Source organism: Schistocerca americana, chromosome 7 (assembly GCF_021461395.2).
Source record: "Schistocerca americana isolate TAMUIC-IGC-003095 chromosome 7, iqSchAmer2.1, whole genome shotgun sequence".
Classification (NCBI taxonomy): Eukaryota; Metazoa; Arthropoda; class Insecta; order Orthoptera; family Acrididae; genus Schistocerca; species Schistocerca americana.
In genome coordinates this window covers 509,739,379-509,750,588 of record NC_060125.1, presented here as the reverse complement: position 1 = coordinate 509,750,588, position 11,210 = coordinate 509,739,379, and positions in this window count along the sequence as shown.

Sequence of the window (11,210 nt, the reverse complement as noted above, 5' to 3'; positions counted from 1 at the left end):
AGATCCGGAGATCTTGCTGGCCAGGGTAGTTGACTCACACCTTCTAGAGCACGTTGGGTGGCACGGGATACATGCGGACGTGCATTGTCCTGTTGAAACAGCAAGTTCCCTTGTCGGTCTAGGAATGGTAGAACGATGGGTTCGATGACGGTTTGGATGTACCGTGCACTATTCAGTGTCCCCTCGACGATCACCAGTGGTGTACGGCCAGTGTAGGAGATCGCTCCCCACACCATGATGCCGGGTGTTGGCCCTGTGTGCCTCGGTCGTATGCAGTCCTGATTGTGGCGCTCACCTGCACGGCGCTAAACACGCATACGACCATCATTGGCACCAAGGCAGAAGCGACTCTCATCGCTGAAGACGACACGTCTCCATTCGTCCCTCCATTCACGCCTGTCGCGACACCACTGGAGGCGGGCTGCACGATGTTGGGGCGTGAGCGGAAGACGGCCTAACGGTGTGCGGGACCGTAGCCCAGCTTCATGGAGACGGTTGCGAATGGTCCTCGCCGATACCCCAGGAGCAACAGTGTCCCTAATTTGCTGGGAAGTGGCGGTGCGGTCCCCTACGGCACTGCGTAGGATCCTACGGTCTTGGCGTGCATCCGTGCGTCGTTGCGGTCCGGTCCCAGGTCGACGGGCACGTGCACCTTCCGCCGACCACTGGCGACAACATCGATGTACTGTGGAGACCTCACGCCCCACGTGTTGAGCAATTCGGCGGTACGTCCACCCGGCCTCCCGCATGCCCACTATACGCCCTCGCTCAAAGTCCGTCAGCTGCACATACGATTCACGTCCACGCTGTCGCGGCATGCTACCAGTGTTACAGACTGCGATGGAGCTCCGTATGCCACGGCAAACTGGCTGACACTGACGGCGGCGGTGCACAAATGCTGCGCAGCTAGCGCCATTCGACGGCCAACACCGCGGTTCCTGGTGTGTCCGCTGTGCCGTGCGTGTGATCATTGCTTGTACAGCCCTCTCGCAGTGTCCGGAGCAAGTATGGTGGGTCTGACACACCGGTGTCAATGTGTTCTTTTTTCCATTTCCAGGAGTGTATTTATGTGTCAAGATCCCGACAACACACTTCACTAACAAAAAGCTAAAATTGGATTTAAGCCCTTTTAACAAGTCATGATTCTTATAAGAACCGTGCAGAGTTATTGCTGAATGCCCGGTCAGCGCTGCTGTTGCACCGCAGCCGCCAAACAGCAAGAGTCAGCTGCCATCTCGCAGGTGCAGCTTGAGTTACTCAGCATCACCACAGTATCCGTGTAGTGTCTGACAATTATGTGCACGAAAATATGTCAGTAAACTCTGCCACCAAAAGTCGAAAGTTATTTTCCCATCACAGCAAGTAACACCCAAGAAGGTGATTCTGACATATTTGTTACAGTAACGAGATAGTTACTACAACCGTGAACATACTATCAACTTGTTTGTAATCCACAGGCTGATTTCGCTAATTAGGGTCAAACTGCAGGAAACTATAACTTAGATCAAGGACCTCCAAACTACGGCCCGCGGGCCGAAACCGGCCCGCGAGGGCCGGCAAACCGGCCCGCGTTAGCTGGCCGGACATCCCCGGTATCCGGCCCGCCAAATATTTGAGGTGGTACCTGTACTGCCAACAACTGAGTTTCGAGGCCTATTGCGATCAGTTCACCGCGACATTGTCGGAGCTCTATCTTTACAAAGCGGAAGGTCATGGTTAAACTTGTGGCTATCAATGATAAACGGACAGAGCAATCTGTGTGCGATAGTGAAAAAAAAAAAAAAAAAAGAATGGTTAACAGACTAGTTTGGGGAAAACATTTAAAGTAAAAAAATTATTTGCATTTTATTCTACTCACGAGTCTGGTGTAAGTCTTTCAAATGGACGCCACTTCGGTGACTAGCCTTAGTAATCAATTATTATGGAAGATGCTTCTTAAGCGAGGTTTCACTTCCTTTCGATTACGTTGTAAAATACACATAGCAAGTAAATCGTATGAAATATTTTTATTTAAACGTAATTTAAAGAAAATACATTACCTGGTGTAAATAATGATACTGGATATTTTGGTTGTAACTGATGTACAAAAATAGCTGTAATTGATTTATATCTTGAAAACTCACAGTGTTAGAGTATTCACGTAAAGAAATTTAACATCTTGGTGATAATTAGTGACTTTTATGTAGCTGTAACTTTCCTTTCATGATTACCTCCAGTTGTGGATCAAGTTTACTGGTAGAGATAATCATCAGCGACTTCAAATGCTCATCACTTAATTTTGATCTATAAATACTTCTTGCATGTTTCATTTTGGAGAAAGTTGTTTCACACAAATAAGTAGTGTCAAAAGCTGAAAAAAATCCACGGGCAAATTTATATAAATTTGGAAAATGTGTGGATGGAAGACGCTTATAAAATTCCAGTAATGTTGACTTTGAATGTTTTTCTTTAAAAAAGTCGTTACGTTGCAAATCAATAATTTCAAACTGAAGTTCTGAGGGTAACGCTTCTATATCGACGTCAAAGTGATTTTGAAATATCTTGATATCGTTTGAATTTGCATCGATATCTGAAAAACGTGATTCAAAATTAATTTTTAAAGCTCCCAGAGCTTCAATTGTGAAAGTTACAGGAAACGGAATCTCAGTTTGCTAACTGAATATTTGGCATGTATTAAAGTGCGTGAAGAATACTTTGTTCAACTGAGATTGAAACAAAGCAATCTTTTGTCGAAAGGACTTAACATGCGTGTATAAATCAGGCAGAAGCTGGTTTTCCCCTTGCAATTTTAAATTAAGGTCATTCATATGTTTACTTATGTCTGTATAGAATGCTAGCTTCCATAACCACTCACCGTTCCGTAACTCAGCCAGAGGGCGATTCCTTTCGTCCAAAAAGATTTCAATTACTGTTCGGAGTTTAAAAAAATGGGTTAGAACTTTACCGCAGCTAAGACAGCGCATTGCAAGTCGCTTTCCTCAATATCTTCAAGAAACTCGCGGAACTGGCGATGACTGAGTGCATGGGATCTGATAGGATTAACAACTGAAATAACTGGCTTTAAAACTTCTGACATATCTAAATGTTTTCCACACAAAGACTGTTGGTGAATAATACGAGGGCAGTTCAATAAGTAATGCAACACATTTTTTTTCTGAAACAGGGGTTGTTTTATTCAGCATTGAAATACACCAGATTATTCCCCAATCTTTTAGCTACACAACACTATTTTTCAACGTAATCTCCATTCAATGCTACGGCCTTACGCCACCTTGAAATGAGGGCCTGTATGCCTGCACGGTACCATTCCACTGGTCGATGTCGGAGCCAACGTCGTACTGCATCAATAACTTCTTCATCATCCGCGTAGTGCCTCCCACGGATTGCGTCCTTCATTGGGCCAAACATATGGAAATCCGACGGTGCGAGATCGGGGCTGTAGGGTGCATGAGAAAGAACAGTCCACTGAAGTTTTGTGAGCTCCTCTCGGGTGCGAAGACTTGTGTGAGGTCTTGCGTTGTCATGAAAAAGGAGAAGTTCGTTCAGATTTTTGTGCCTACGAACACGCTGAAGTCGTTTCTTCAATTTCTGAAGAGTAGCACAATACACTTCAGAGTTGATCGTTTGACCATGGGGAAGGACATCGAACAGAATAGCCCCTTCAGCGACCCAGAAGACTGCAACCATGACTTTACCGGCTGAGGGTATGGCTTTAAACTTTTTCTTGGTAGGGGAGTGGGTGTGGCGCCACTCCATTGATTGCCGTTTTGTTTCAGGTTCGAAGTGATGAACCCATGTTTCATCGCTTGTAACAATCTTTGACAAGAAATTGACACCCTCAGCCACATGACGAGCAAGCAATTCCGCACAGATGGTTCTCCTTTGTTCTTTATGGTGTTTGGTTAGACAACGAGGGACCCAGCGGGAACAAACCTTTGAATATCCCAACTGGTGAACAATTGTGACAGCACTACCAACAGAGATGTCAAGTTGAGCACTGAGTTGTTTGATGGTGATGCGTCGATCATCTCGAACGACTGTGTTCGCACGCTCCGCCATTGCAGGAGTCACAGCTGTGCACGGCCGGCCCGCACGCGGGAGATCAGTCTTGCTTGACCTTGCGGCGATGATGACACACGCTTTGCCCAACGACTCACCGTGCTTTTGTCCACTGCCAGATCACCGTAGACATTCTGCAAGCGCCTATGAATATCTGAGATGCCCTGGTTTTTCGCCAAAAGAAACTCGATCACTGCCTGTTGTTTGCAACGCACATCCGTTACAGACGCCATTTTAACAGCTCCGTACAGCGCTGCCACTCGTCGGAAGTCAATGAAACTATACGAGACGAAGCGGGAATGTTTGAAAATATTCCACAAGAAATTTCCGATTTTTTCAACCAAAATTGGCCGAGAAAAAAAATGTGTTGCATTACTTATTGAACTGCCCTCGTACAATGCACTACTAATGGTTCTGAGCCACGGTCATTTTCTACGGCCTTAGAAAGGAGAGCAACAACACCTTTATTTTTCCCACACATGTCTTTGCCACCATCAGTTGTAATACATTTTAATTTCTTCCACTGAAGATTGTTTTTCTGAACTGCCCTTTCAACTCCCTTAAAAATATCTTCGCCAGTGGTCGTCCCGTGAATACTGTTAACATCAAGGAGCTCTTCATACACTTCATAATTTTTGTCAATCCCTCGAATAAAAAGTAGTACTTGAGCAGTATCTGATACATCTGTTGACTCAACCACGGCCAAAGAGAACCAGTCTAAGTCTTTATTTTTGTCACGCAGTTTTGCTGATATATTTTGTGCAATGTCATCTATTCTTCGAGCCACAGTGTTTGCCGACAAACTTATGTTTTTAAATAAATTAACTTTTTCTGGACATATTTCTTCTGCTGTTGCAATAATGCAGTTCTTAATTAATTCACCGTCGGTAAATGGCTTACAGTGTTTCGCTACTAAATGAGCCACACGAAAACTAGCCCGAGTTGCTGCATGTTGTTCAGCATTTACTTTCTTAAACAGCGACTGCTGGATTTTTAGCTGGCGTTTCAGAGACTCATACATTTCTAATCGTTCGCATCCTGTAAACTTGGAGTAATTCTGAGAGTGCTTAGTCTCATAATGATGTTTTATATTGTATTCATTGAAGACTGATATTGCTTCATTGCAAATAATACACATTGGTTTGTTGCTTGAACCCATCACGAAATATTAACATCCCCACTGGTCTTTAAAAATTCTACATTCACTCTCAACCTTTCATTTCTTTTCCATATTTGTACAGAACTTCACAAAAGATTGTAACTTGAAAATAAAATCGTGCTATTTAATACTTATAAAACTAGGGAGTAGTCTACCTAAACAAAATGCAATGAATTTATTTTTAAGGTACTTTAATTACTAAATTAAATACTCATAATTACACTGTAGTTCCACTAAAAAACAGTGGTAAAATACTCAAGTCGTGCTATACGTATTTCGATTTTCTGATTTTGCTTGTCTCTTGGAATTCAAACTTTGAATTGTCCCACACTTCGTCGTCTCACCTACTAGTACAGCGCATAAAGCACTAAAAAACTCGTGAGGCACTAGCAACATAGACACAATCACGCAACAGAGCTATAAAATATATGCTCTGGCTCTGCTACTCGCTACAAGACCACATAACTAAACTTATTGTTGCACCACTTGAAATAACAATGCGTTGACACACTCTACCTCTGTTACATCTTGCAGTAATAGTGTTGCTAACAATGATTTTGAGATTTCGTTAACTTTGCAGACGCTTTCGTGAAGAATGTGCAGTGACGTACTTTTTTGTCGGTGAAATTCGCCAGAATAAAATACGCCAGAATTTCGGTCAGGTACGTGCACCAATGCAAATTATGTAATTAAATAAAAATCGTAGTTCGTTTCAGAGCTAGCTATTCCCAAAACTTTAGATTTTTGCGATTTCATCTTTCCTTTAGCCTTACATTACGGTGATCATGGAGTGCTAGGGTGCTTTATGACTTCGTGGAGGAGTCAATGTGGCCCGCGGACTAAAAAGTTTGGAAACCCCTGACTTAGATGTGGGGGCTGACGACTGGAAAGGTGGAGATAAAAGGTCTTTGCCAACGTACGTTTCAGTGACTGAAAGCACAGATAAGAACACACCTGTCAAGTCTGAATGTTCTACCTTCACTAGTGTTTAGTTCCACACTGAAGAGGCAGTGAAGTGGAGCACCCTCATGTAGTAGCCACGTTTTCCTTCATACCATCAAAGGTACAACTATCAGAAGGGGATGCCCCGACATTCGTACGAAGTGCAGATATGCGCCGCCTGTGAGTGTTATGGAAGCATGACTGATTCCACTAGGCGATCGCATTTAATCTCTCCCCCCCCCCCCCCCCCCCCCTCCGCCCGCCCCAGCCACGCATGCTGGTTCTCTATTGCCTAAAGGTGTGTGTCATGAGCGCTGACGACACTGTCCATCGGAAAGATAGCATCATCTGTGAGTAGGTTCGGTGACAGAAATCCCAGCACCGTGGTATCTAACCAGCGACAAAACCATTGCTGTGGAGGCAAATAGGCAGGAAGTAAAGCCTGCACACACTGTGATACAGCTAGTGGTAGCTGCCATGGGAAACTGTCAATTACGGTTGCAGTGGGTGCGGGATCATAGAGATTTCACCGAGGATTGATAGAAACTAGTCGTCTTGTCGGATGAATCACGTTTCTTGTTGCATCAGGTCGATGATCATGTTCAGATATGCAGTCATCAATGCGAGCGGCTGCTTGAAATTTGCACATTGCCACGGACACAGTCTTTCAAGGAACTACATGAACAATACTGGCCAATTACAACTCTTCATGCTCCATGTTGTGAGCTGGCTGACTAATTACAACAATAAAGATTTGCCGTGTTTTACAAGAGCCTGAAAACTATTGTGCGGTCAGCCATAAAGCGAAGGAAAACATACTGGCAATAATTTGCAGTCTAAAAGTCCACATTCTTCTTGTGTTCACTGAAAGAATTGTTGCTACTTCGGGCCGGCCGGGGTGGCCGAGCGGTTCTAGGCGCTACAGCCTGGAACGGTGCGACCGCTACGGTGGCTAGTTCGAATCCTGCCTCGGGCATGGATGTGGGTGATGTCCTTAGGTTAGTTCGGCCATTTTTTTTGTTGCTACTTCCTATTCACTCAGTAGGATCAGGAACTATATAAATAAGAGTTTTGAGTTCTAACTGATTCAAATGTTCAGTAAAAGTTCACAAGCAGAAACAAAATAATATTCCTGATAATAATAATAATGTCCCCGTCATAAACGACACAGTTCAGAGGCGACCTCTACTGTATTTCAATTAAATAGGTTTCTCGCTCCGAGTTCTAATCATCAAAGTTAATTGCTAGCTACGAAAGTGGAAAAAAATCTTACCAGGACGATGTATTTTCCTCGTGATTTTACGTCCTATGCGTACCGTAATCACATTTAGTAGCAGCCTGAGCCAGCCATAGCTTAACCTCTGATGCGAACCGATTAATAGGTGGGTGCGAAGTGTGTCCTCAGTGCCTCTCTGGCCGTATTTATACATTCCTGGAAATTGAAATAAGAACACCGTGAATTCATTGTCCCAGGAAGGGGAAACTTTATTGACACATTCCTGGGGCCAGATACATCACATGATCACACTGACAGAACCACAGGCACATAGACACAGGCAACAGAGCATGCACAATGTCGGCACTAGTACAGTGTATATCCGCCTTTCGCAGAAATGCAGGCTGCTATTCTCCCATGGAGACGATCGTAGAGATGCTGGATGTAGTCCTGTGGAACGGCTTGCCATGCCATTTCCACCTGGCGCCTCAGCTGGACCAGCGTTCGTGCTGGACGTGCAGACCGCGTGAGACGACGCTTCATCCAGTCCCAAACATGCTCAATGGGGGACAGATCCGGAGATCTTGCTGGTCAGGGTAGTTGACTTACACCTTCTAGAGCACGTTGGGTGGCACGGGATACATGAGGACGTGCATTGTCCTGTTGGAACAGCAAGTTCCCTTGTCGGTCTAGGAATGGTAGAACGATGGGTTCGATGACGGTTTGGATGTACCGTGCACTATTCAGTGTCCCCTCGACGATCACCAGTGGTGTACGGCCAGTGTAGGAGATCGCTCCCCACACCATGATGCCGGGTGTTGGCCCTGTGTGCCTCGGTCGTATGCAGTCCTGATTGTGGCGCTCACCTGCACGGCGCCAAACACGCATACGACCATCATTGGCACCAAGGCAGAAGCGACTCTCATCGCTGAAGACGACACGTCTCCATTCGTCCCTCCATTCACGCCTGTCGCGACACCACTGGAGGCGGGCTGCATGATGTTGGGGCGTGAGCGGAAGACGGCCTAACGGTGTGCGGGACCGTAGCCCAGCTTCATGGAGACGGTTGCGAATGGTCCTCGCCGATACCCCAGGAGCAACAGTGTCCCTAATTTGCTGGGAAGTGGCGGTGCGGTCCCCTACGGCACTGCGTAGGATCCTACGGTCTTGGCGTGCATCTGTGTGTCGCTGCGGTCCGGTCCCAGGTCGACGGGCACGTGCACCTTCCGCCGACCACTGGCGACAACATCGATGTACTGTGGAGACCTCACGCCCCACGTGTTGAGCAATTCGGCGGTACGTCCACCGGGCCTCCCGCATGCCCACTATACGCCCTCGCTCAAAGTCCGTCAACTGCACATACGGTTCACGTCCACGCTGTCGCGGCATGCTACCAGTGTTAAAGACTGCGATGGAGCTCCGTATGCCACGGCAAACTGGCTGACACTGACGGCGGCGGTGCACAAATGCTGCGCAGCTAGCGCCATTCGACGGCCAATACCGCGGTTCCTGGTGTGTCCGCTGTGCCGTGCGTGTGATCATTGCTTGTACAGCCCTCTCGCAGTGTCCGGAGCAAGTATGGTGGGTCTGACACACCGGTGTCAATGTGTTCTTTTTTCCATTTCCAGGAGTGTATTTTGTGACTTTAAATTTATCTGGATTATTGGGTGGCATATAGTTTTTGCATGATCGGTTTTTCTTGTAACAATGTGTCTCGCACGTCGTCGAATGTAATGGCATTCTCTATCGTTATCTTTTCTCTGTCCTTATCCATAGTGTCGTCATTTAGAGATTCATCACAGGCTACCTCTAGTCATAAATGTTCTGACATTTCATTTTCTGTTGAGGACTGTTGTGTGTTTTCTATGAGCTGTACTGTTGTAACGTTTTGATTATTAGCGGTAGGTGGCGGATGAAATCTTGGGTCTGGTACATTCATACGATAACTTCGTTGTTGTGCACTGTTTGAATTTCTATGAAAATTATCATTGTAGAATGTCCTTTGAGGTCGGTGTTCGTTTTCTCTCCTTCTGTCGTCATAATTGTGGTTATACGGCGAGCTCGAGCCACGCGTGTTTCTCTGAAAAGGCTGTCTTTGTTCGTTTTGTGTATTTTGCGGCTGACCCATGCAATTGTTTGCACCTGTCACCTTTTCTTGGCGATGAGTCATGTGAAAGTTTGACCGGTTCGGCATTTCCTGTCGTATATGTGTCGTGTTATTTGGATGGCTTTGTTATTGTCTTGAATTGTAATGTACATTGTTATTATACTGCTGTTCATTGAATCCCTGTGTGTATTCTTGATTAAAGTTTTCATTTTCGCTGCGAAAGCGTTTATTATGATTGTTATTGCCAAATCGTGTTTGCTGAAAATTAGTATTGTTTGTCTGGTTTGCGTCATGTCGTGAAAAGTTATTATTAACAAACGCATAATCTGCCTGGTGTACCTCTAGTAATTGCAGGATGTCTCTAAATGCGAACATGCTGTCCTTTTACTGGCCTGTTAATAATGACACTTTTAATGCCTTGGGGAGTTTTGAAATACACAGCTGTATTAATTGGGATTGACTGTATGGCTCATTGAGGTACTGGTTTTGTTCAATCATATACTCGAAAAATTGTGTGATTGTTGGGAAAGCAGAATTCTCGAAAGTAGGCAGACTAATTAGCCGACCTTTAATGCTACTCTGTGTGGTATCTGACCAATATGCTGCTAGAAATGCTTCCTGCAATGCTTCTACTGAAAAACACTGTCTAGCAATTGGTCACATTCTCCTCGCTGGTTCCCCTTCAAGAAACTAATAATAAATTCTAGCTTATGTTGAACTGGCCGTGATAGTGGGAGTGCCGCATTGAATTGTTGGATCCAGTCCAGTGTATGTATTTGTGTCCAGTCGTTTTTAAATGTTTTAAACTTTCTCACTGAAAGGAAATGCATGTGGTCAAACCGTCATGTCTTTGTGTGTAATTGTTTTCGTAATGTTGTGAATATGAATTTGTGTGTCTTTTTGCCTGGTTAAGATCTCTTACTCTCTGAAGCTGACCGACATTATATGTATTGTGCATCTGAGGCATGTCGTAATGGTGTGTGTTCTGTTGGAATTGATTGTTTGCAGTTGTTTCTTGTGTGTCAGCTATCCTTTGCTGTAAAGAATTGATTTTCGGATGCAACAAATTATTACGTGATTCTAGGTCTGCGATTGTTTGTTGCACATTGGTAATTTGCATATCTTTACTATTAGAAATCTGTTGAACTGAGACTGGTGTAGTGTCATCTGATTTACTTTCATTGGTAGTATCTAACAGGTCTATTCTTGTAGTGAGTTCGTTGATCTTTTCTGTCAATTCGTTTCGTAATTTACGATTACTTTTGGTTACTTTCTTAAAATCTGCTTTCAGATTTTCTGAGTTTTGATTGATTTCTGTGTGTTCCGTTTTGTCAGTTAGTGTTAGAACTTCTTCTGTTAATTTATCCCTAATATTCTGGATTTCAGTGTGTGTAGAAGTTTTCGTCTTAATTGTATGTGATTGGATTTCCATGAGTCTCTCTTGTATTTGAATATTTGTCTCCTTAACCGTTTCGATTTCTTTGGAAATCGAGTGTATGTGATTGTCCACGTAAGTTTTTCCCTGAGCAACCACTTCCTTTTTGTCATCCTGTCGCTGTTTATTAATTGTTTTTGATAGTTCTTTTCGTTCTTTATTCTGCGATCGCACCAGTTTGCGGTGACGCATCAAACAGTTTTCTGTGTGATTGTTAAAACGTTCATCAATGTGAGCGTTTTGTTTTGAAAATTCTCTGTCATTGTTTCTCGTATGCTTACCGCGAATGCGT